The sequence below is a fragment of the Pseudophryne corroboree genome, chromosome 6 (genome assembly GCF_028390025.1).
Source record: "Pseudophryne corroboree isolate aPseCor3 chromosome 6, aPseCor3.hap2, whole genome shotgun sequence".
NCBI classification, from domain to species: domain Eukaryota; kingdom Metazoa; phylum Chordata; class Amphibia; order Anura; family Myobatrachidae; genus Pseudophryne; species Pseudophryne corroboree.
The window spans coordinates 96,308,255-96,333,714 of record NC_086449.1 but is presented as its reverse complement, the minus strand read 5'-3'; positions in this window follow the sequence as shown (position 1 = coordinate 96,333,714).

The window sequence follows — 25,460 nt, the reverse complement described above, 5'->3', positions numbered from 1 at the left end:
CTTATAGCAATGTGCTTAGACCATCCATGATGCTTTGTGCTACAAGAAAGATCAATTGCTCCCTTGTTATTACACTTTATGTTGATGATCTCACTTTTGAAGTTTTCGTGAGCGCCATGTACTCCGCCTCTGTTGTAGTAAGCGCAACTGTGGGTTGTTTCCTACTTGCCCAGCTTCCGGCTGCACCTGTTAGTGCAAACAGGTATCCAGTATAAGAATGTCTGTCGTCCCCATCTGACCCCCAGTCGGCATCACAGAATACATTTCAGCTGGTATCTGTTGATCTTGTAAATCTCAGCTTTGAAGTTCGTTAGTATTCTCTTTACTGCAATCCAGTGTGGTCTTCCAAGATTATTTGCAAACTGGCTTACCCGACTCACTGCATGTGTGATGTCAGGTCGTGTCCCAATACTTGCATACATCAAACTACCAATAGCATTTTGATAAGGTATTTCTTGCATTTCCTCTATCTCCCCCTTGCTACTTGGTGACATGGCCTTGTTCATCTTTATACTTCTGACAACGGGAGTACTTACTGGTTTTGCATCTGTCATTCCGTATATGGAAATTATTGCCTCAATGTTTGTTTGTTGGTAAATTGTGACAGTCCCCCTCTGCAGTTTTTGTACAATTTTCATACCTACAGTAATAGATGATTTTCAGGACCTATATCTTTCAACTTCAATATTTGTTTAAGCTTGTGCTTCACGTCAGTGATGTGATTTTCTTGACTTGCCAGGAGTAAATCATCCACATAGACAGCTATGATGAATAACTTTTCTTCTATAGACTTATGGTATAGGCAGTGATCAGTCTCTGACCTAGCAAAGTTAATTTCTAGTAACAATGCATTCAACTTTACATACCATCAATGACCACTTTGCTTGAGGCCGTAGAGTGACTTCTTTAAGAGACAAACCTTCCCAGCTTGGAATAAATCTATGTCATAGTGTTCAGGTGGCTCCATGTAAATTTCCTCAACTAACTCTCCATTCAAGAATGCAGAATCAAAGTCTAGCTGATATAACAGTAGATCGTGTAGCGTAGCAATAGCAATCACTAACCTTAAGGTGCTATACCATGCGACAGGTGAGTAGAGCTCTCCGTAATCGGTTCCACACTTCTGGGTATATCCCTTGGCAACAAGGCAGGCTTGGTAACGAGCTACTGTCCCGTCTGCATTCAACTTCTTGCAGAAAACCCACTTGTTTTTAATCGTTTTATGGTCACTTGGTCTATCAACCATAGTCCATGTACTGTTATCATTTAGTGCTGACAGTTCTGTATCAATTGCTGACTTCCACTCTGTGCAATCACTGCTTGACTTTGCTTCCTGTATGTTTTGAGGTTCACAGTAAGCTATGTTTGCATATTCCTCACTGTATTTCTTGGCTGGAACACCTTTGTTGCTCCTCTTGGAACTTCTGTTCCCTGACTTGTCTGCTTTGATACTCTCATACCCCTTTCACATCGCACAAATAACCCGGTATCGACACGGCATATTGCCGTGTCGACACAGGTCAGTGTGCGATGTGAAAGCACTTTCGGCGAAATAGCGGGTCGCCTGACCCGGTAATTCAACCCGGTATAAAAGAAGGATTATACCCGGGTTGAATACCGGGTCAAGTGCAGTGTGAATGGGAGCCGCGTCGATGTGACACGGTTCTCATTCACAGCATAGGGAGAGGCGGCGCAGGAGATGAGCTCATCTCCCAGCACCGCCTCCACCCCCGCCCCTGCTGCTGCTGCGCCCCCCCGCTGCTATGGCAACCGACCCGGTATATTGCCGGGTCGGAAAGCCAGCAGAGGGGAGCAAATGCCGGATCCCACCCGGTAAGGACACGTTTCTTTTACCGGGTGGGATCCGGCATTTGCGATCTGAATGCGGTATTAGATTCAGACACGCTTTCTGGTGCCTGTACATCAAATAATACATTTTCCTGTTGCTCCACTGCTCCAGTTAGTGGTGCTGTCTCAAAGAATACCACATCTCTGAATTTAGGAAGACATTTACTTGTCACATCCCAAAGTTTGTATCCTTTGCTTTCGTTGCAGTATCCGAGCATTAATCATTCTATGGATTTTGGATCTAGCTTTTTCCTTTTCTCCTTTGGTATATGTACAAAAGCTTTGCTCCCGAAGACAAGAAGATGACTAACACTTGGCTTTTTCCTGGACCTCGCCTCCAGTGGTGTTTTTCCTTTGACGTCCACTGTAGGTGTACGATTCTTTAGGTATACTACAAGATACTGCTTCTGCCCAAAACTTATTTTCCAGGCCAGCATCACTTAACATAGTCCGTGCTCTTTCAACAATTGTGCGGTTTGCCCGCTCACTCACGCCATTTTGTTCCGGAGTGTAGGCAGTTGTTAGCTGATGCTTTATGCCATATTTTCTAAGGAATGCGGCTAAGACTTTGTTATCATACTCTCCACCGTTGTCTGATCTCAGGAGCTTTAGTTTCAGACCTGTCTGATTCTTCACCAGGTTTTTGTATTCCACAATTTCTTTAACAACTTCACTCTTTTCTTTAATGACATACACGTGTGTCATTCTTGTGGCGTCATCAATGAGAGTCATGAAATACCTGTAGCCACTGAATGATTCTACCTCCATTGGACCACATACGTCGGTGTGCACTAGAGCTAACGGTGTCAATCCACTGAATGATTCTACCTCCATTGGACCACATACATCGGTGTGCACTAGAGCTAGCGGGTCTCTGGTCTATTAACTGACTTTGGAAATGGGTTGCGAGTTTGCTTGCCTTTTATGCAACTCTCACACATGGGTCTTTCAGCATTGCTCATGGTGATCCCTGTTACCATTCCATCTAGCAGTTTCTGGACATCATATCCCAGATGACCCAAGCGTTTGTCATCAGTAGTATCCCAGATGACCATTGACTGTTTTTCATCAGTAGCCATCATTGCAGTACACTCAGTGTCCAGGACATATAAGGCCTAATTCAGACAGATCGCTAGGGTGCATTTTTTGCATCCCTGCGATCAGGTAGTCACCGCCTACAGGGCCAGGGGGAATTCACTGTGCAGGGGTGTATCACATGTGCAGGAGAGCTGCACAAACAGAAGTTTGTGCAGTCTCTGCACAGACCAGGACTTACTCTTCCAGTGCGATGATCGGGGCCGGCGCTGACGTCAGGAGCCCTCCCTCCAAACTCCTGGTCCCTCCTGCGTTTCTCCGGACACTCCTTAAAAATGGTCAGTTGCCACCCACAAATGCCTTCTTCCTGTCAGTCACCTTGCGATCGCCTGTGCAATCGCTTTTCCCGCACATCCCGTCGCTGCCCATCGCTCCCCGTCACTGCAGACCTATGCGCCTGCGCATTGTAGTGCATACGCATGCGCAGTTCAGACCTGACTGCATGCTGTACGAAAACGCAGCCTAGTGATCAGGTCTGAATTAGGCCCTTAGTTGGTTGCACCGGGTTGCTGAAGCAATAACAGTCCCTCTTTTATTTTGCACAATACATTTGCTCTTCTGAAATTGGACTCTATAGCCTTTCTTCTCTAGGACGCTGCTAGCAATTAAATTACTTCCTAAACCAGGCGCGTACAACACATCTTGGATATCTGTAACAACTGTTTCTCTTCCAATTCTTAAATGTACTGTGATTGTCCCAGCTTGTGATGCAGTAAGGGCCTTATTTCCAATCCCTGTAACTGTAGTGAACCAATGCTTATTGCAACTGAAATGTCTAGTGGCCCCCAAGTCCATGTACCAGCAATCCTTCCTGTGACTGTCTGCTACATTCAGTGCTAACTCGTTTGGTTTGTCACGCTGCCTCTGCACACCACTGGAATTTCTCATTCTGCAATCTGAAGCTTTATGTCCGATCTTGTGATGTACAAAACACTTGAATTTGTGCTTTTTGGACTTTGTGCCTTTTGTGATCAAGGCAGACCCCTCAGGTATGGTCTCGATGTGAATACATTCTTGGAACTGCAGCAACTTAGCCCTTACAATCTCCATTGTCAGCTTAGTGTCATTTGACTCTAAAGCAACCACCAAAAAAATCAAATTCTGGCGTCAAATTCTGTAACATAGCCATTGCCACGTCTTCCTTGTCCACCTGTGCCCCCACAGATCCCAACTGCTGAGCTATTGACAATAACTTATCAATATAATCGTTCATGTCCTTGAAGGCACTCAGTTTCGTTCCATATCGCATGCGTCTCAAACTTATCCTTCTCATTAGACCTTTGTCTTCATACGCATTTTGCAGGTCTGTCCACATGTCCTTAGCGGACACTTTTCCACTGACTATTGAATAGACATGATGCTCCACAGCTTAACCTATCGTCCCGATGGCTCTGTCTACATCATTTGGGTTTGACCTGGTCCTGGGTTTATGGTGACCTTCCATAACATTTCCCGCTTAAGCTGCATCTCCATGGCAAACTTCCATGTAGCATAGTTCTCTGAACCTTTCAGCTCAGCAAAGCTCGTACTGTGTCCTGTGTTATACATCCTTTCTGCACTTGTATAAAATGTCACTTTAAACTTTATCTGTGTTATTACTCAAGAACACTCAGGGGTTAATCTTTAGGCATGCGGGTCTGGGACGCGGGACTGGGCCCATAACCTGTTGGCAGAGTATAGCGAATTGCCTGGAGCAGTGATGTCAGTCCACACACTTAATGAAATTAATCAGTAATGCAGGTTTATTCAGTAAACACATAGGTGACTTGGATGTATTATTGATATAGGTAATTGACCCCCTTATATCATACAAGGTAACACAGCAGTGGTAGCGGTACTTATCAGTCTGTTTGTGTGGCTGCGGTATCTCAGCAGAAGTTGTCTCCAGTGGAAAGGGACGGAGGACTGCACAGCCGTGCAGTCTGACTCCTGCTGTACAGAAGGTACGGCGCCTGGCTCTGTGATAGCTCCGGAGCCATGGTACATGCATGGAAACGCTGTAAGTCTCTGTCACTGAGCTTCGCTCCCGGTTTCAGCTCTGCACGCTTACTCACTCTGTCTAAGATGGAGAATCAGAGCATACACACACACTAAGCTCCGCCTCTGAGAGACACTGGCACAAGGGGACTAACACTAGGGGATGCGCCCATAGGCTTCTATGGTAGGAGACAGGCACAGAGCGCATCCTCTCTTAACATAAACAGCATGCAGTCATTATTAAAATATTATTTTAAATCTGTCAAAGTCAGAAAAATATCTCTATGCACACTACCATATTTGCACCTCACACAGGTCCGTGCTGCGCATGCGTGCGCTCTCCCGTGCGTGCGCATACTCACAGTCGCGGGCACCCGCAGGCGCACGGTATGCGTATTTACGGTAGAGTTTATGTGATCGTAGCGTGCGACTCAATCGTTACATATTTTCACTATATAATGTATTTTGTAGATCATGGTCCCTTTGATAGATTCTGAAAGTTTAGTTAATATAGCATGTTCCTGAACAGAGAGATCCCTCTTTGTATTGTACGAAGGGTCTAACAGGGGTCATACAGTGGTGTTTGGTACCCATCGGAAGAGTATTTAAATAGCAATATTCCGGTGTTGGTTTGGAGCGGATTAATCGCTCGTGCGAATAGTTATGGACATAAGAAGTTTATGTCCATTTACTATTATTTGTTCTTATTTAGTCATGCGGCGGGAAACTCAGTGTCCCACCCACCTGAACAGTTGGAAGCAGTCACAGCCCACCTGTATGAATCAACCTATGACCTTTTGTTATAATGCGAAGCCGAATTCCTGTGTCCAATGAACAATGAGATTGTAGGGACCATTGAATTGCATTGTGTGTGGGGCATAAATAGGCAGGCCGACCATATCCAGCTCACTCTCTTCAACGGTTCTCATTGCTGATAATCGGGAGCTGGATATCGAGGCGCATGCGATCGTTTCCCCTTGTGCGTAAGTGTTTCTCCGCAACTATATTGATCTTCTTGTTATTCCGAGCCAATCTCTCTCAATTTCTCTCTCTCTCTCTCTCTCCTTCTCTTTCTCTCTCATTTTCCCTTAAATTGTATTGTATTGTATTTCCTGTGTAGTTATCTGGTTAGGTAGTCTATGTTATATTGTAGTGTATGACTTGTATTGTGTTTAACTCTTTTGCAAGTATAGCATTCATAATATATATATTAGGCGTTGGACCCTGAGCACGGTATCTGTGTGTTTCTTATAGTATTAAGTATTCTCAGAGCGTCGGTGACGCTCGAACAGCTTTAAAGGTAATAAGGTTATACTGTGTTGCATTTACACTCTAACATTACACTAAGGTTTTACTGCACAATACGCTGTTTATGGTTTAGATACAAAGGTTTAATATAGTGAGCGTCAGCGCCGCTGGTGATCTCCTCGTGGTCCCGAGCGTCCGCTACGCTATAGCGAATCATTACGTTAGTCAACAGCCAATAACCTGCCTGCCTGTGATCTCTTGGCCGTGAGTGAACGTGACGCTTGAGCGTCTCGATCACGGCAAAGCGATTGTTACGCAACTAGTGTACCCTTACGGTACTTCATACGTAGATAGCGTACAGTGTTCTTAGACCTCATAAAGGGTATTATATAAGATAAATATTTAGCTTTATCAATTGGCGGCTCGCCCGTCCTTCACATATCTGCACTAGGTAGATACAGCAGACATTATCCATCAGCAAAGGGCGGGAGGTTGTATTCCTCGTGGTGCTGTCGGGATAAGCGTCTGCTTCTCTTAGTAAAGGGTGCTGAAGGAATCCGGGAACCGGAGGTAAGAACAAAACAATAGTATCTTTTTAAAACTGTTTATTTTTCTGTCTTGCGTACACACGCACGCACACATATATATCTGCATTTCCTTTTCATTGGTGTATTTTCGTATGTCACTCTCCTGTTTGCCAGTTCTATAGTTGATAAACGTGCTTAGAGAGATTTGTCACTATTTCATAGTTTAAGAGTAAAGGTAATATAGTTAAAGTATAGACAAACACACAGCTGTGCCTGAGAGACAAGGCGAAGTCAGTGTGGTGCGCGGTAGATGATAAAGGATCATCTACATTGATAAACGTATAAATTGTGTTACGGTGGATCTTTGCTTTGCGTACACGTGTCTCTAACAAAAGACTGAGACTTGCGTACGCAATCCAAGGGCCGACGCACGCAGCGTATATTACGCAACGGAGCGTACGGGTACGCCCACGTAACTCAAATCACAAGTTTTTTTTCTCTCCTCTCAACGCGATAAGTAGCGCCACGCGGTAAATAACGCCAGGCGATAAATCGCGCAAATCTATTTTTTTTACATTCCAAATTTAAATTAACAGATCCTTCTCCTAATTGGTAACACATCTGGTCTAAAGAAAAAATTTCTGCGCAGAAATAGAAATAGAAACAAAAGTGTTTATGCGGTGAGTGAGTGTTTGTTTTTACAATTTTAAAGGTTGAACCACAAGAAAAGTCGAGTACTCGTGAGGTACATGCGTGTAAGTGACGTACACGGTGGCTAGGGAGGCATCCCTGGTTAAATATACAATTTGAGCATTAGAGTGTAGCAGACCAGGAGGTCATACTGTAACAGACCAGGAGGTCATAACAGACCAGCAGGTTCAGGTACAGCAGACAAGGAAGTCCGCTATACAGTCCACAGGCACAACACCAAGAAAGGGTTGGTGCAACACCCATATAGGCCATATAAGCTCTGGCTGAAGGAATTCGCAGCCGAAATTTTCGATTCCGTTGGTCGCTCAGTACATAAGATTAGTTGCTTGTGTACTAAACGATTGTACCGCACGTAATTGTGTGCATTAGTAAACCTGACCGGTACTATGTGTACGAAGGTCATAAACGCTATTTGTACATTCTAACGTGATTTGTGTAATTTTTTTTTATTTTAAGGGAAGTTCGCTGCTCACTCAGGAACTATCCAGCAACCAATAGTTACTGGAAAGAGTAAGTGTTCTTCGGATCACCCTCACAGATTCCAGTAAATAGAGGTTCAGGTCGCAGGGGCCCTAGGTCGAGTACGCCAGCACCATATCGGTGTGATCAGGTCGTATTGGTCGGCGTGGGCGAGTGAGTGGGGTACTCAGTAAACCGCCACCGTCAGCCTATTTTGGACATTTGGTTTGCGTAAGGGTTGGCAGGATAAAGCAACACTTTCGAACTATGGGGGCCACTTGTTCAGGTAGGGGGCGATCAACCTCGGTTCGGGTTGATTCAGTGAACCGACCAATTGGGTCGGCAAGGTATGTAATGTGTGAGAAATACGGAAGTCACACAGAAGCTTTATGTGATGAATGGGAGAGAATGACAGTACATGACGGGGAGAAATTCCCAAGAGTAGGTAGCTTCAGCTCAGAAGTGTTACAAAATTTAAGGAGGAGGATATGTCTCATTAAATCAACAAAGAGACGAATCAAACATTACGATTATTTGCAGTTGTGGCAACAGGAAGGTGACATACAGAGAGGATTGGCTCAAGCGGCGGGATCTGGCCCTATCAGGAAACTGATCGCCACGGCCCCACTGCCACCATATATATCAGGAGAAAAATTGGTTGCGGAGAATGACGCATTAAGGTGTAACAAACAACAAACTCTTAGCAACTGTGTAAATGTTAAAGATAATGTTAACCAATTAACCAATGCAAGTATTAACCCGTGCAAGTTGTACCCTGTTTTGAACTTCCCTCAGGAGTGTGATCAAGAGGACGAATCGGGAACAATTTCAGCGCTCTCTCTAGCAGCCACCATAGCAGAGACCACAGTAGGCACAGCTCCACCCCCGAGATTAGTAACAAAGGCCCCTAGCGGAGGGATAGGTGAGGTCGTATCAACGGGTAAGTACGGCACCATACACGATGCTGAAACTATTTCACCACAGCCTGTAGAATCTACACAGAATGAGGTTGTTAGAGTTAATCCCGTTAGAGTAATAGCAGTGCCAAATGGGAAAACAGACACATCAGGAGCCACTCCCATTAGAAACATTGCCATGTACACCCCATTTTCCCGAATGGAATTAAGGACCATAGTGTCTGAATTCCCTGACCCTAGAAAAGACTTAGTTGCCAGTCAAAAATACATCAGAGACTTAGGTAACACTGTAGAGCCCAACAATAAAGACTGGCAGATATTGCTGAGAGCATGTTTACCCTCCAATGTTGACGCAACTCAATTTTTAGCTGATTGCGGATTAGATCAGGATGTACCTCTTACAGATGTGTACAACAAAGATAATGTAAAAAGAATAAGCTTACAGTTAAAAGAGTATTTCCCAGCGGTAGTCAGATGGAACAAGATATTCTCCATTAAACAGAAGGAGTCAGAGACAGCTGCAGAGTATTTTCACAGAGCATTATCAGAAATGGCAAAATACACAGGCATAGAGGACATTAAAACAGACACAAACCATCGAGAAGTAGCAGTATCGGTACTGATGGATGGTTTAAAAGAGTCATTGAAGACTAGGGTACAGACCACACAACCATGTTGGCGAGGTCTGTCTGTGGCTACTTTGAGAGAGGCTGCTATTGATCACGATAGGAACATCACCAGACACAGGGAACAACAAGGTGATAAGTTAATGGCCGTAAGTATACAGGCCCTGACCACAAGGCAGCCTTTGTTTATATCACCAAACCCTGTGGGTAAGTCAAGTGTGGTTACTTGTTATTCTTGTCATAAACAGGGACACATGGCACGAGATTGTAGAATGAAGAATTCACGAAACTCATACCAACCCCCTAGACAACGACACGACACACGACATTGGGAGCAAGGTCCGCAGAAACGGAGTTATGAGCCACATACAGGGGAAACAAAAAGATACCCCCCGAACAGAGACTGGCAGGCCTCTGGTAGCTCCCAATTAACTCCATCACAAGTAGTTGCTGCCAGCGGGATTCAGGGAGGTCACCATACCCAATAGGGGTGTGGCCATACCTGTAATCTGCAGCCAGTAAAATTGATTGGAAGCCTTGAAAGTGAACCAGAAATTGCAATCAATGTAGCTGGTAAATCATTAAACTTTCTTGTAGACACAGGGGCGGCCAAATCAGTGATAAATTCGACAGTGGGCATGAGAACCACTGGTAAGACAATTCCAGCCATAGGGGTAACGGGAGTAGTCCAGCACTACCCTGTTAGCAAACCAGCCGAGATTACAATAGGGCCTTTACATACCAAGCATTCCTTTTTGCTGGCTGCATCGGCACCGACTAATCTCCTGGGAAGAGACTTACTGTGTAAAATGGGGTGCGTCATTTATTGTACTCCTGAAGGTGTATTCTTGGACATACCTGAGAATCACGCTCAGGAAGTGCGAGACATGTTAGACTCCCCGTCAAAATTAATGTCACATACCATTATGACAAATAGGACTCCCTCCCAAGTAGAAGAAATGACATCTCAGATACCAGAGTCACTTTGGACTAAAGATGGACAGGACACTGGATTAATGGCAAACGTAGCTCCGGTAGTTGTACAAGTAAAAGATGGTAGGATAGCTCCAAAAATCCCACAGTACCCTCTGAAGCCAGAGGTGGAGTTAGGAGTGTATCCCGTAATAGAGCGCTTGCTACAACAGGGCATTCTGGTAAGAACGTCCAGCACTGCCAATAGTCCCATCTTCCCTGTTAAAAAGAGTGGGGGGAGGGGTTACCGGCTAGTGCAGGATCTAAGGGGGATTAACAAAATAGTTGAGAGTCAGTTCCCCGTAGTGCCAAATCCAGCTGTCATCCTAATGCAAATCCCTCCCACTGCGAAATTTTTCACTGTTATTGACCTCTGCTCCGCTTTCTTTTCGGTACCTCTGCACCCTGACAGTCAATATTTGTTTGCATTTACATACAGAGGAGTCCAATACACATGGACTCGATTACCACAAGGATTCATAGATAGCCCAAGTATATTTTCTCAGGCTTTGCATGATTGTTTACAGTCTTTCCAACCAGTGAGTGGATCAGTATTAATACAGTACGTGGATGATCTACTACTGTGTTCTGATTCATTGGAAGCATCCCTGAAGGATACGAAACAGCTCCTGTTTCATCTTTCAGACACAGGACACAAGGTTTCCAAAGACAAGTTGCGATTATGCCAAACTAAGGTAAAATAATTGGGACACTGTTTAACACAAGGACTGAGACACCTGACCGCTGATAGAATTCAAGCAATTAGAGACATGACTCTGCCACAAACCCAGCAACAGATCAGAACATTTTTAGGAATGTGTGGGTATTGCCGTAACTGGATCCCAGGGTTTTCCATCCTAGCGTTACCCTTGCAGGAGATGGTCTCCTCAAACAAACCTGATCGGATTTCGCATACAGACGAGTCTGAGACAGCATTTGAGAGACTTAAACAGTGCCTAACGCAGGCACCAGCATTAGGTATGCCTGACTATGGGAAACCCTTTGAACTATACGGAACAGAAAGTGCTGGTTGCGCGGCAGGCGTACTAACCCAAAAGCACGGTGATGCCAGCAGGCCGGTAGCATATTACAGCGCTCAGCTAGATACGGTAGCGCGATCCCTCCCCACATGCTTGCGAAGCGTTGCTGCGATAGCATTGCTAGTAACGAAAAGCGAAGACGTCGTGCTAGGTCACAACCTCACAATTCATACACCACATGCAGTGTCAGCCTTGTTGAATTCTGCCCAAACCAGACACGTCTTATCAGCGCGGTTTACAAGATGGGAATTGGCACTAATGGCCCCCGTAAACATCACCATAAGGAGATGCAGTGCATTAAATCCTGCAACATATCTCCCAGGTGTGTCTGGACAGACCCAAAGGGTGGAGGATGAGAGTACTGGGGAAGGAGGATTTAATACAAAGGAAGACACTCATGATTGTATGGAATATTTGACCCAAAATTTTACCGCAAGGCCTGACATCAGTGACAACCCACTGGAAGATGTAGAACTTAAGTTCTACACGGACGGTAGTTGTCATAGACAGTCAGACTCGGGAGACTTGTGTACTGGATACGCAGTCGTAGATGACCAAGGCACCATAGAAGCGGAACCGCTAGGCCCACCTCACTCAGCCCAGGTTGCTGAACTGGTCGCCCTAACCAGAGCATGTGAATTGGCTAAGGGAAAATCAGCCAATATCTACACCGATTCTAGATACGCATTCGGGGTAGTCCATGATTTCGGAGCCCTATGGCGCCTCAGAAATTTCATGACGGCAGCTGGTACACCGGTAGCGCATGCAGCTCACATAAAAAGGCTTTTAACAGCGATACAGGAACCCGACAGAGTGGCTGTTATCAAATGTAAAGCACATACATATAGCCAAGACCCAGTATCACTTGGTAACAGCCGAGCAGACGAAGCTGCTAAATTAGCAGCTGCTACCCCCAGACAGACAGACACCACACAACTGATGGTATTTAATACCATCAACACACAGAAGTTGTGTGAAATGCAAAATTTGTGTTCCACACAGGAAAAGGCAGTCTGGAAGGCAAAGGGATATGGCCAGAAGTCCTCAGGACTCTGGACGGATGGACATGGTAAACCAGTGGCCCCCAGAGCATATCTTCCATGTTTGGCTGAAGCAGCTCACGGGCTGACTCATCTAGGCAAGGAAGGGATGTGCAAGTTGGTAAGAGCATATTGGTGCGTCCCAGGATTCTCCTCTCATGCGAGTAAAAGAGCCATGTCATGCCTTACCTGTTTGAGAAAGAATATTGGAAAGGCAATACCTACAGAACCATCCCATATCCCACCTGCCGGCGGCCCTTTCCAGGTAATACAGATTGACTTCATTCAATTACCCCCTTGTCGAAATTTGAAATATGTACTTGTTTGTATAGATGTTTTTTCAAATTGGGTCGAAGCATTTCCGGCGGCCACAAATACCGCTATGTTTACTGCTAAGAAAATTGTGCAGGAATTTGTATGTAGATATGGTATCCCTAGAATTATCGAAAGTGATAGGGGTACCCATTTTACAGGTGGTGTCTTTCAAGGAATGTGTAAATTGATGGGAATTGATAGCAAGCTGCACACTCCATACCGTCCACAAGCGAGTGCGAAAGTGGAAAGAGTGAACAGCACTATTAAAAATAAACTGAGTAAAGTGATGGCAGAGACAGGATTGACATGGCCAGAAGCTTTACCCATTGTACTGTACAGCATCAGAACCACTCCCAGGTCCCCTCTTAATCTGTCTCCCTTTGAAATCTTGTTTGGTCGACAACCGCATGTCATGATTAACCCTCAGGATGATTTGAAGTGTAACAATGAAGTGACTGTAAAATACTTGATTAACATGAGTAAACAGTTGAGGAATCAAAATGATAATCTGAAGTTAGTGATTCCTGATTTACCAGATAGTAATTGTCATGACATTGAACCTGGGGATTATGTAATGATACGGAATTTTCTACGCTCAGGTTGCCTTATTGACAGATGGGAAGGACCATACCAGGTCTTATTGACTAGCACTACAGCATTGAAGGTTGCTGAGAGAGAGACTTGGGTTCATTCGTCCCACTGTAAAAAGGTTGCTGATCCAGAGAGGTCCCGTGATAAGGAACAGACGGTAGAGGTTGTATCACTGGAGTGTCTGTTCCAGGAAGATTGAGGCGGCACCTGAGCATTGAAAATCACAAGACCAAAAGCAGTTGTCGATCCCCTGTTCCCTTTTATTGTTTTTCTCCAACTTCCCATCCCCTCTCCCTCAAATTATTTTTTTTCCCCTTCTCATTCTTCTCCGTTTCCTCCTACAAGATGGACTTGCCCCAAGAGACTGTGATCCGGATTTTCCTGTTGACCATGATGTTGACCAGAGCAGTCTGTTCCGGCGAGAGTACCATGGAGGTCGAGAGAGGTTCTGGAATGGGTTCTGATGATAAAGATGGAGGCGTAGTTTTCCAAGAACAACTTAACCAACAAGTAAAGGCGTGTATCAGAAAACGATCCGATAACATTGACCATAGAAGGAATTGTGAAGGATTGTTAGCTGAAGAAAACTGTATCTGTCGGCTCTGTAACAATGTCATTGAGGATGGGTGCATAAAGAAATGCCAATCCAGTTTTAATATCCATATGGACCGGCATCCATTGAGTGACTATCACTCCTTAGTGGGTAGTGTGTTAAATAAAACAGATTGCTGGGTATGCTCTCAAGTACCTCAAGGTCATAGCAAATCAGGACTAGTACCATTTCCTTTAACGATAGGGGAGGTACTTGAGTTAAGTGGTGGGAGACCGGTGGACAGAAGGTTTAATATCTCCAGTCCTCCTAGTTTGAAGCTCCACCAATACCATGTGGATAGGTCCCTATTATGTTTCAACATCTCCAATCCCCGAAAGCCGGGAAATTGGGAAGTGTCATGGAGTAACCAAACCATGACCTTTTCGCATAGAGCAGATAGAATGCGTACAGATACAGAGCTTGTACGCCACATAGCCAGTAGAGGAAAATCTTTCCGGTATAGGTATACCTTAGGAAATAGGATTACTAGAGTTGGAGAGGTATCACCAGGATACTGTGCACATATCGTACAACCTGATACGTGTACTAAGCAGATGGAAGAATTAGGGTTAGGAGATTTCACATGGAAGGTGTGTAATATGGTTATGTCCTACTCCGTCCCATATGTTCTCCCCGATGATGCATATTTCATATGCGGGAGAAAGGCGTACAAGTGGCTTGCCCCAAACTCTGAAGGATTGTGTTATATTGGAAAAGTACTGCCTGAAGTAATGACTGTATCACATGACAAAATGAAAGACATACACCGTGGTGCCCAAGCTCCTTATACTCACACCCATTACGAGCACGTTGTTAAAAGGCACCTGATAGAGAAGACAGAGCATCCGGCCTCTGATCTGATAAGTGAATCCACCGGGATTCAATTCTTAATCGCGTTAGATTTCACCCGCACCGCTAGAGGAGTGCTGAATTATAAATACATATCGGCGCTCGCAAATTTGTTAGATAATATCACTGAAATGTATGATGACACATTTAGGTATACTGGAAGGGAACTTCAAGCTTACAAAACAGAACTGGTACAGCATAGAATGGTTCTCAATTACCTCACAGCAGTGACAGGCGGATATTGTGTCACACTGGCAACACAATACGGCGTGAAATGTTGCACATATATTACGAATAGCACCGAGGATCCGGTCGAGGTCATAGACCAAAAGATGGACGATATTCTCCAATTGAAGTGGGAATTTCGCAGGAGACACAATCTCACTCTTGCTGCTGTAGGTAATGAGCTGACTGGTTGGGTGTCATGGTTGAACCCGCGAAATTGGTTTTCTGGTTTAGGAGAATGGGCTCAAGGAGTCATAATGGATGTTGGGAAGTTTCTCCTATGTATCTTAGGTGTTGTCATATCGATTGGATTGATATTTAGATGTGGTCAGGCTTTAATGAAGTGCAAACATCGTACAAGGGTAATGAGTTTGAGGAGTGAGGAAACTGTAATTCCAATGGACTTGATTTACGACCCAACGGTAGAAACAATGATGTAATGAAAATGCGATTATACGGTCCGTTTCTTTCACCTGTTTTTCCCGTTTTCTCCAAGGTAAAAAGACCCACTTGGACGAGGAATTTGATGAGCCGATATACAGACAACAGAGGGATTAAAGAAGAAGTTTTGACAACCTGATACACAGATTTTTGATGAACTATGCCATGGATCCCCAGTTTCCCTAGAAATTTTAAAATTACGCTAGCCCAACACTTTTGTAAATCTATGGACATTGACAGCTTTTGCTCGCACCTTATGGGCAAAAGCACAAAGAAGACTGCATTCAACAGACACCAAACAAGACCTCAATCGACGAATGTACATTTACCTGACATAGAATACCACCGCATTTACCGTAATTATGTCTTTTCTTCATTTCTACAACCCTCAGGTAATGACACACATAGTCGATAGGGAATACAGGCACAGATATCAGCAATCACATATCTCCCCCATTCATGTATCATCAACTAAAATGTGCTCCCCCATTTTGTTACAACCAAAGCCGAAAAGAGCTCGGTAAAGTTTGACAGCCCATCCACAGACCCGTACCACGGGATAAGAAGGAATTCAAATGTATACTTCGCAATACCTCGAAGCTTGATTTAAAACACGTACGGCATGATGATACATGAACCCCAAACACGGATTCATACACACATGCTTCTGCTATCTCACTAGGTCATACCCTTTTCCTACCTTCTCCTCTCCTCCCCTACTCAACCATGTAAATGTATTAACCCCTGACATATATTTTTCTCTTTTGAAATGTTTTAGAAGGTGGCAGTTATTATTGACTGCCAAAGGGTGGACTGTCAAAGTCAGAAAAATATCTCTATGCACACTACCATATTTGCACCTCACACAGGTCCGTGCTGCGCATGCGTGCGCTCTCCCGTGCGTGCGCATACTCACAGTCGCGGGCACCCGCAGGCGCACGGTATGCGTATTTACGGTAGAGTTTATGTGATCGTAGCGTGCGACTCAATCGTTACATATTTTCACTATATAATGTATTTTGTAGATCATGGTCCCTTTGATAGATTCTGAAAGTTTAGTTAATATAGCATGTTCCTGAACAGAGAGATCCCTCTTTGTATTGTACGAAGGGTCTAACAGGGGTCATACAGTGGTGTTTGGTACCCATCGGAAGAGTATTTAAATAGCAATATTCCGGTGTTGGTTTGGAGCGGATTAATCGCTCGTGCGAATAGTTATGGACATAAGAAGTTTATGTCCATTTACTATTATTTGTTCTTATTTAGTCATGCGGCGGGAAACTCAGTGTCCCACCCACCTGAACAGTTGGAAGCAGTCACAGCCCACCTGTATGAATCAACCTATGACCTTTTGTTATAATGCGAAGCCGAATTCCTGTGTCCAATGAACAATGAGATTGTAGGGACCATTGAATTGCATTGTGTGTGGGGCATAAATAGGCAGGCCGACCATATCCAGCTCACTCTCTTCAACGGTTCTCATTGCTGATAATCGGGAGCTGGATATCGAGGCGCATGCGATCGTTTCCCCTTGTGCGTAAGTGTTTCTCCGCAACTATATTGATCTTCTTGTTATTCCGAGCCAATCTCTCTCAATTTCTCTCTCTCTCTCTCTCTCCTTCTCTTTCTCTCTCATTTTCCCTTAAATTGTATTGTATTGTATTTCCTGTGTAGTTATCTGGTTAGGTAGTCTATGTTATATTGTAGTGTATGACTTGTATTGTGTTTAACTCTTTTGCAAGTATAGCATTCATAATATATATATTAGGCGTTGGACCCTGAGCACGGTATCTGTGTGTTTCTTATAGTATTAAGTATTCTCAGAGCGTCGGTGACGCTCGAACAGCTTTAAAGGTAATAAGGTTATACTGTGTTGCATTTACACTCTAACATTACACTAAGGTTTTACTGCACAATACACTGTTTATGGTTTAGATACAAAGGTTTAATATAGTGAGCGTCAGCGCCGCTGGTGATCTCCTCGTGGTCCCGAGCGTCCGCTACGCTATAGCGAATCATTACGTTAGTCAACAGCCAATAACCTGCCTGCCTGTGATCTCTTGGCCGTGAGTGAACGTGACGCTTGAGCGTCTCGATCACGGCAAAGCGATTGTTACGCAACTAGCGTACCCTTACGGTACTTCATACGTAGATAGCGTACAGTGTTCTTAGACCTCATAAAGGGTATTATATAAGATAAATATTTAGCTTTATCAAATCTAATATACACAATTGGTTTAATCCTCTCTACCATTTCAGTTGCAATAAGAATTGGTTCACTACAGTTACAGGGATTGGAAATAAGGCCCTTACTGCATCACAAGCTGGGACAATCACAGTACATTTAAGAATTGGAAGAGAAACAGTTGTTACAGATATCCAAGATGTATGCGCCTGGTTTAGGAAGTAATTTCATTGCTAGCAGCGTCCTAGAGAAGAAAGGGGGGGGAAGTTGCCCACGGCAACCAATCAGCTGCTTTGTATACGTTTATAGTAGGCAAATTATAAATGTTACGTCGCTGCTGATTGGTTGAAATGGGCAACTTCTCCACTGGCTCATTTTTATCACTGCTTAGTACATGTTCCCCTGCAGTACATATGTACATATGCCTCACAGCCTATTAAATAACAGGAGATGATTAGTTGGTGCTTTATCTCTCTTCGCTTTTTCTCTCTTTGATACATCTTCTCCATAATGTACTTTGGCCTTCAATTACTGCTATCTGAAGCCCACTCTACCATGGGAGGATTTGGTGTAGAGTTGAGGGAGGATCATCATACCTATTTATACTGGAGTTCTCTCACTGCCTTTCCCCTTGTTCACTCAGGCTCTTTCATTTACCTTCACTCCACAACTTTTTCTTCATAACACTCTAAGGGGGCCTCTTTCAGGCGTCATGATATGTAGATTACAATTAAGCCATAACGTACTTTGTCCTTCAATCACTGCATCCCACGGCCACTTCCACAAATACATTACAATTCAATATTCATTTGGAAAAGTTTCCTAACTCTTTACATAACACAATAGGTCTTCTCTACACTCTCTCCTGAGAGACAATAGTAGAACAATTAGCATTATTTTTTCATTGCAACATCTTGTACATATGAACAATAACACCTTATTCACTATTTGGATACACAGAACAGAAAAATTGAAACAGATAAACAGTAATTTGGCACTCTCACTGTGACATGAGTGGAATAAGATCTATATTCAGGGTCGAACTGGCCCATAGGGCTACCAGGGAAACCACCGGTAGGCCCCACTGCCTGAGGGCCCACTCCTTCCTCTAGGAATCAGGTTCCAGACTGTGCATGTGACGTGTATTATACATGGTAGATATGTTGCATTACACTGCACTAGACTATTGTGTATTTCAAGCCTCTGTGGAGGCTGGCCACACCCCCTTTGTAGGCTGGCCACACCCCTAAGTATGGGCCCCTATCACTGCATCCCCCCGGTGGGCACTTCATGCCCCAGTTCGACCCTGTCTATATTACCACCGACAGAGCAGTTTTCCAATCTCATATATTATTTTGTTGACTGTTTATTAATAAATATAATTGTTTAGGCAGTTTACTTGTATATAAGGGACGTCGTTGGGATCCCAGCGTTCGGGATCCAGGCACTGAGAATAACAGCGCAGGAATCCGGACAGCTGTCAGAATGCCGACGCAGAAATCCCGACAGCCGGAATCCTGAACGTCAGTTAGAACCCTGATGGTTTATGTACAAATCCGATGGTGTGGTGTCTGTGCAGCCACAATACCCATTCTGTGCATGTGCAGAACGAGTCTTGCAATATCTGTGTTTAGAGGGTAGAGGGGATGGGAGCTGGTGACAATTGGCACTGTTCCTCAAAATGGGAGTGTGACGCCCCTGTTTTATAGACTTGCCAGGCCCAGGGTCTTTGTCATTGGAGGCAGAATTCCTGGACCGTCTGTCTGGGTCCTACGGCCAGTCTGAGTAAACTTCAGCCTATTTGTACATAAGTGCACAGCCGCTATCGCATTTTGCATGCAATGCATCCCGCCACTCATCGGAAGCAGAATGGTGTCTAGTAGGGCCATAACTACCTATGGGCCAGCGGTGCCTGGCACACAGCACAAAAGCACTGTGGGCGCAGGACCGCCGCTAGAAGCTGTGGAGCCGCAACTACCACCTATAGCTGCAGCGCTGACAGCAGTGACCGGTGAGGTACGCCTGGCCCCTTCTCCTGCAATTACCGAGATGGTTGTGTGTATGTTGTTCCCTTAGTGATCAGCGCTACGCTATCTTGCCGCGAGCACCAGCGCTACAGCTGCCCGCTTCCCATATACAGCGCAACTCCTCCGGCCGCCCGAAGCCCCGCCCACTTACCTCCTTGTGACCCCCCTCAATGTCTGTCTGATGTATGTAGATTACAGCAGCAGGCAGTAAGAGAGTGCTTCCTAAGTGCTCTGATCACCATCTCCCCAATGCTGCCCATCTTGCTGTGTGTGGAGAGGGACTTCCAGGGGACAGAACAGAAGCTGGCAGCTGTAGTAAGTAGTGCAATACACACTCTCTCTCTCTCTCTTTGCATACACACACACAAACACTCTGTGCACACATATACACACACTCACTCTTCTACCTAGCTAGCATAATGTGTATACGGGGCTCTTCTATGGTGTAACATGAATAAGGTGACAGACGGATGCTGCTGCGCTGTGTAATGTGACCAACGCATGCTGCTGCACTGTGTAATGTGACCGACGGACGCTACGTGATGTGACTGACGGACCCTGCTGTGCACTGTAATGTGACCAATGGATGCTGCTGCACTGTGTAATGTGACTGACGGAGACTACTGTACGGTGTAATGTGACCGAAGGACACTACTGTACGGTGTAATGTGACCGACGGACGCTACTGCGCGGTGTAATGGGACCGACGGATGCTACTGTGCGGTGTAATGTGAATAACGGACGCTATTGTACAGTGTAATGTGACCGATGGACCCTGCTGTGCACTGTAATGTGACCAACGGATACTGCTGCGCCATGTAATGTGACTGACAGATGCTGCTGTGCTGTGTAATGTGACCGACGGACCTTACCGTGTGGTGTAATGTGACCGACGGATGCTTCTGCGCCATGTAATGTGACTGACGGATGCCACTGCGCTGTGTAATGTGACCAACGGATGCTACTATACGGTGTAATGTGACCGACGGACGCTACTGTGTGGTGTAATGTGACCGACGGACTCTACTGTGCGGTGTAATGTGACTAACGGATGCTACTGTGCGGTGTGATGTGACCGTTGGACGCTACTGTGTGGTGTAATGTGACCGTTGGACGCTACTGTGTGGTGTAATGTGACCATTGGACGCTACTGTGCAGTGTAATGTGACCAACGGATGCTTCTGTGCGGTGTAATGTGACTGACGGATGCTACTGTGCAGTGTAATGTGACCGTTGGAGGCTACTCTGTGGTGTAATGTGACCGACGGATGCTACTGTGCATGGTAATGTGACTGACGGATTCTACTGTGTGGCGTAATATGAATTGGTACAATTCTGTGGCCATGCCCTATCCCCATAAAGCCACATCCCTATATATTTGGCGCATGCCTGCGGCATGCACTGCCCTATTTTAATTGTGTGGGGGGGGGGAGGGGGCACCAATTCTCTTTTTGGCACAGGTCCCCAAAAGTCTAGTTACCGCTCTGGCCTGCCTTATGTGTAAAAAAAAGGGAGATTGCCTGCCATAATGTGTAAAAAGGGGACTCTGCCTGCTTAATGTGTAAAAAGGGGGACTCTACAGCTGTAATGTGTAAAAGGGGACTCTACCTGCCTAATGTGTAAAAGGGGCTCTACCTGCCGTACTGTGTAAAAGGGGGCTCTACCTGCCTTACTTTGTAAAAGGGTCTCTACCTGCCGTACTGTGAAAAAGGGGACTCAACCTGCGTAATGTGTAAAAGGGAGCTCTTCCTGCCGTAATGTGTAAAAGGAAGCTCTGCCTGCTGTAATGTGTAAAAAGGGGCTCTACCTGCCTTACTGTGTAAAAGGGGGCTCTACCTGCCTTACTGTGTAAAAGGGGACTCTACCTGCCGTAATGTGTAAAAGGGAGCTCTACCTGCTGTAATATGTAAAAGGGAGCTCTGCCTGCTGTAATGTGTAAAATGGAGATCTGTGGCCATGCCCCTTCTCCATGAAGCCATGCCCCTATATTTTTGGTGTACACTGGCCTTGTTTTGTATATGGGGGGGGGGCCCGATGCTGTTTCTTGCACACAGCACTAAAATGTCTAGTTACGGCACTGGTGTCTAGTAACGCTGTATGCCTGAAGGGTGTAGTATGGTATGCCGGCGGCCGGGCTCCCGGCGACCAGCATACCGGCGCCGGGAGCCTGACCGCCGGCATACCGACAGTGTGGCGAGCGCAAATGAGCCCCTTGCGGGCATACCGACAGCGTGGCTAGCGCAAATGAGCCCCTTGCGGGCTCGCTGCGCTCACCGCGCTGCGGGCACGGTGGCGCGCTACGCGCGCCAAGCTATTTATTCTCCCTCCAGGGGGGTCGTGGACCCCCACGAGGGAGAATATCTGTTGGTATGCCGGCTGTCGGGATTCCGGCGCCGCTATACTGTGCGCCGGGATCGCGACATTCAGCAACCTAAAAACCCCCCTGCCTGAATAGTATCACAAAGGACAGCTCCTGGTAAGATCTGTCCTTTGTGATGATAGGACTTTTGGGTTTATGACCTAGGAGCCCTTCTGCACATGCATTGGATGACACACACGCCATGGGGGACACTCCATGCACATTGCAAATAGCTTGGTGCATCTCATAAATGTGACCCAACCTCCAAACACAGCATTTTCGGAGGTTTGACCACATTTTTAGATTTGATGCATCCCGCCCTAAATGTTATATGGAACATTATTCATAAATTGTGAGTTTATGTTCATTGCCTATAGTGTAGTGGGTGTTTATAGCATAGTGCTTGCTAGGTTGCCTATACCATAGTGGTTGTTTATAGTATAGTGGTTGCTAGGTTGCCTATAGTATAGTTGTTGTGTATAGTATAGTGGTTGCTAGGTTGCCTATAGTATAGTGGTTGCTAGGTTGCCTACAGTATAGTGCGTGTTTGTAGTATAGTGGTTGCTAGGTTGCCTATAGTATAGTGCTTGTTTGTAGTATAGTGGTTGCTCGGTTGCCTATAGTATAGTGCTTGTTTGAAGTAAAGTTGTTGCTAGGTTGCCTATAGCATTATGGTTGCTAGGTGTTCTATGGAATAGTGGTTGTTTATAGTATAGTGGTTGCTAGGTTGCCTGTAGCATTATGGTTGCCAGGTTGCCTATAGTATAGTGGTTGTTTATAGTATAGTGGTTGCTAGGTTGCCTATAGCATTATGGTCGATAGGTTGCCTCTAGTATAGTGGTTGTTTATAGTATAGCAGTTGTTAGGTTGCCTATAGCATTATGGCTGCTAGGTTGCCTATGGAATAGTGGTTGTTTATGGTATAGTGGTTGCTAGGTTGCCTATAGCATTATGGTTGCTAGGTTGTCTATAGTATAGTGGTTGTTTATAGTATAGCAGTTGTTAGGTTGCCTATAGCATATTGGTTTCTAGGTTGCCTGTAGCATAGTGGTTGCTAAGTTGCCTATATTATAGCGTTTGCTAGGTTACCTATAGTATAGTGGTTGTTTATAGTATAGTGGTTGCTAGGTGGCCTATAGAATAGTGGCTTATGTGGTTGAATTAGAATCAATATTTAATCAACGGTTAATGTTTGCTGACCTTACTAAGGCAGGATTCCCATTTCTGTTCACTCTGGAACACTAAATAACTTGTTGGACAGCCCTGAAACAACAAATCATCCTTCAGGACAACCTAAAGTGGAAACAGGATTGTGTAGGACAACACTGCAGTAGGAAATAGCACTGAAGGATAACTACAGTATAGCACAGAAATCTCACTGTATGGTCAACACTTAATAACCCAGTAACAGAAAATAAATAAATACATTCTACAGGTTGAGTATCCCATATCCAAATATTCCGAAATACGGAATATTCCAAAATACGGACTTTTTTGAGTGAGAGTGAGATGGTGAAAACTTTTTTTTTGATGGCTCAATGCACACAAACTATGTTTAATACACAAAGTTATTAAAAATATTGTATTAAATGACCTTCAGGCTGTGTGTATAAGGTGTATATGGAACATAAATGAATTGTGTGAATGTAGACGCACTTTGTTTAATGCACAAAGTTATAAAAAATATTGGCTAAAATTACCTTCAGGCTGTGTGTATAAGGTGTATATGAAACATAAATGCATTCTGTGCTTAGATTTAGGTCCCATCACCATGATATCTCATTATGGTATGCAATTATTCCAAACTACGGAAAAATCCCATATCCAAAATACTTCTGGTCCCAACCATTTTGGATAAGGGATACTCAACCTGTATTACTATTGCTAGATACCAACCCTTTAGGCTGAAGCATCATCCAGCATAAAATGTCCAGATGTTTTCCTTACCCTGTGGTAGATGGTAGCTATTTTGAGAACAGGTTTCCTTCATTGTCAAAGTGACTCATCGTTCTGTGTTTGGACCCAGTTTTATAATATGTATTTTTATTCTGTACTTTCTTTTAACTTCCATTTCTTCCATTTAATCTTCTTTGTTTTCCCATGAGCCTACAGTGTTTTATATATTTCTATATTACATTTATGGTACAGTATCTTATGTAAGATCATATGATGCACAATATATGTAAAGTCATTTATTGGGGACTGGATGTTGTACTGGGTTAATGTCTGACCACTTTTTATAATCCATCCATCTACACTGTATATGATTCTCAGTCAGTCTGCCTCAATATAGCCTTGTAAGCATTTTTTTTATTGTTGCATAGTGCCCATTGCATCATTAACGACACTGACAAGAATTACATTTTAGTTATTATTTGGCGCTGGGGCATTGTGCCAGGAAGTTCATTTATCTTAGGCCGCACTTCTTTTGCCTGCCAGTCATACTCTTATCCTGCAAATCTGGCTATAAAGGGACGGTGTAATGACAGGTGTGCACATTACATCGTAATATTTTTCTGAAAAGTGGGTAATGACAAATGCATCACACGGCATGTTAGTGTTCAGTACACAGGAAGCTGGTCATTAATGCTTCCAGGAGCTATTTCTGTCACCCCAAGCCTAAATGGGACCTTTGGTATGTCTGCCTAGAATACCCTGAAGCATTCCACAATAATCACTGTATTTTATGTTACTGTAGATGTTACAAATAATAGCACAGCTATGGTTAAGTTCTCTGGTTGGCCCCTAATACACTACTCACAGTGGGCGGTATGTACTAAGTGACATCGCCGGCCATCGTCGCAATGCTAATCGCATATATACTTACATATGCGATTAGCATTGCAAAGGATAGCTCTTCCGATAAGAGCTGTCCTTCACGATCTCCGGCAGCTCCCTGACATCCGGGTTTTGACCCTGGGAGTCATTCTCCGCATGCTCAGAGTGATGGGGGCGGCCGCGGGGCATGCTGGGAGAGATACAATCAGATCCCTCACACCATCGATGCGGAGAGAAGCCCATACGCTTCTAAGGGGTATCACCAGCAAAAGCTGGCGATCCCCTCCGCGGCGCTGTCCCGACGGCCGAGGGTTCGTGCATTCAGAAAATGCGATAAACAGAGGTAAAAAGGGCTGGGGGGGGGGGTGTGCATGTGCAAGCGGAAGCCGATACAATATTTGATCTGTCAGTAAAAAAGAAAAACCGTGAATTTATTAAATGGCCAGATGAATATCTTCCATAGGCAGTGTCCAATATCAGTGAGTGTCAGTGAGTGAGTTGTGAATACAGGGCTGGATTAAGGGCCACATGGGCCTGGAGCTGAAAATATTCAAGGGCCAATTATAAGAAATGGGGGAGGTGTGATCAGTGCTGTGTGGGTGTGGCCAGAGCCATGTGGTCATGGACATCCCTACACT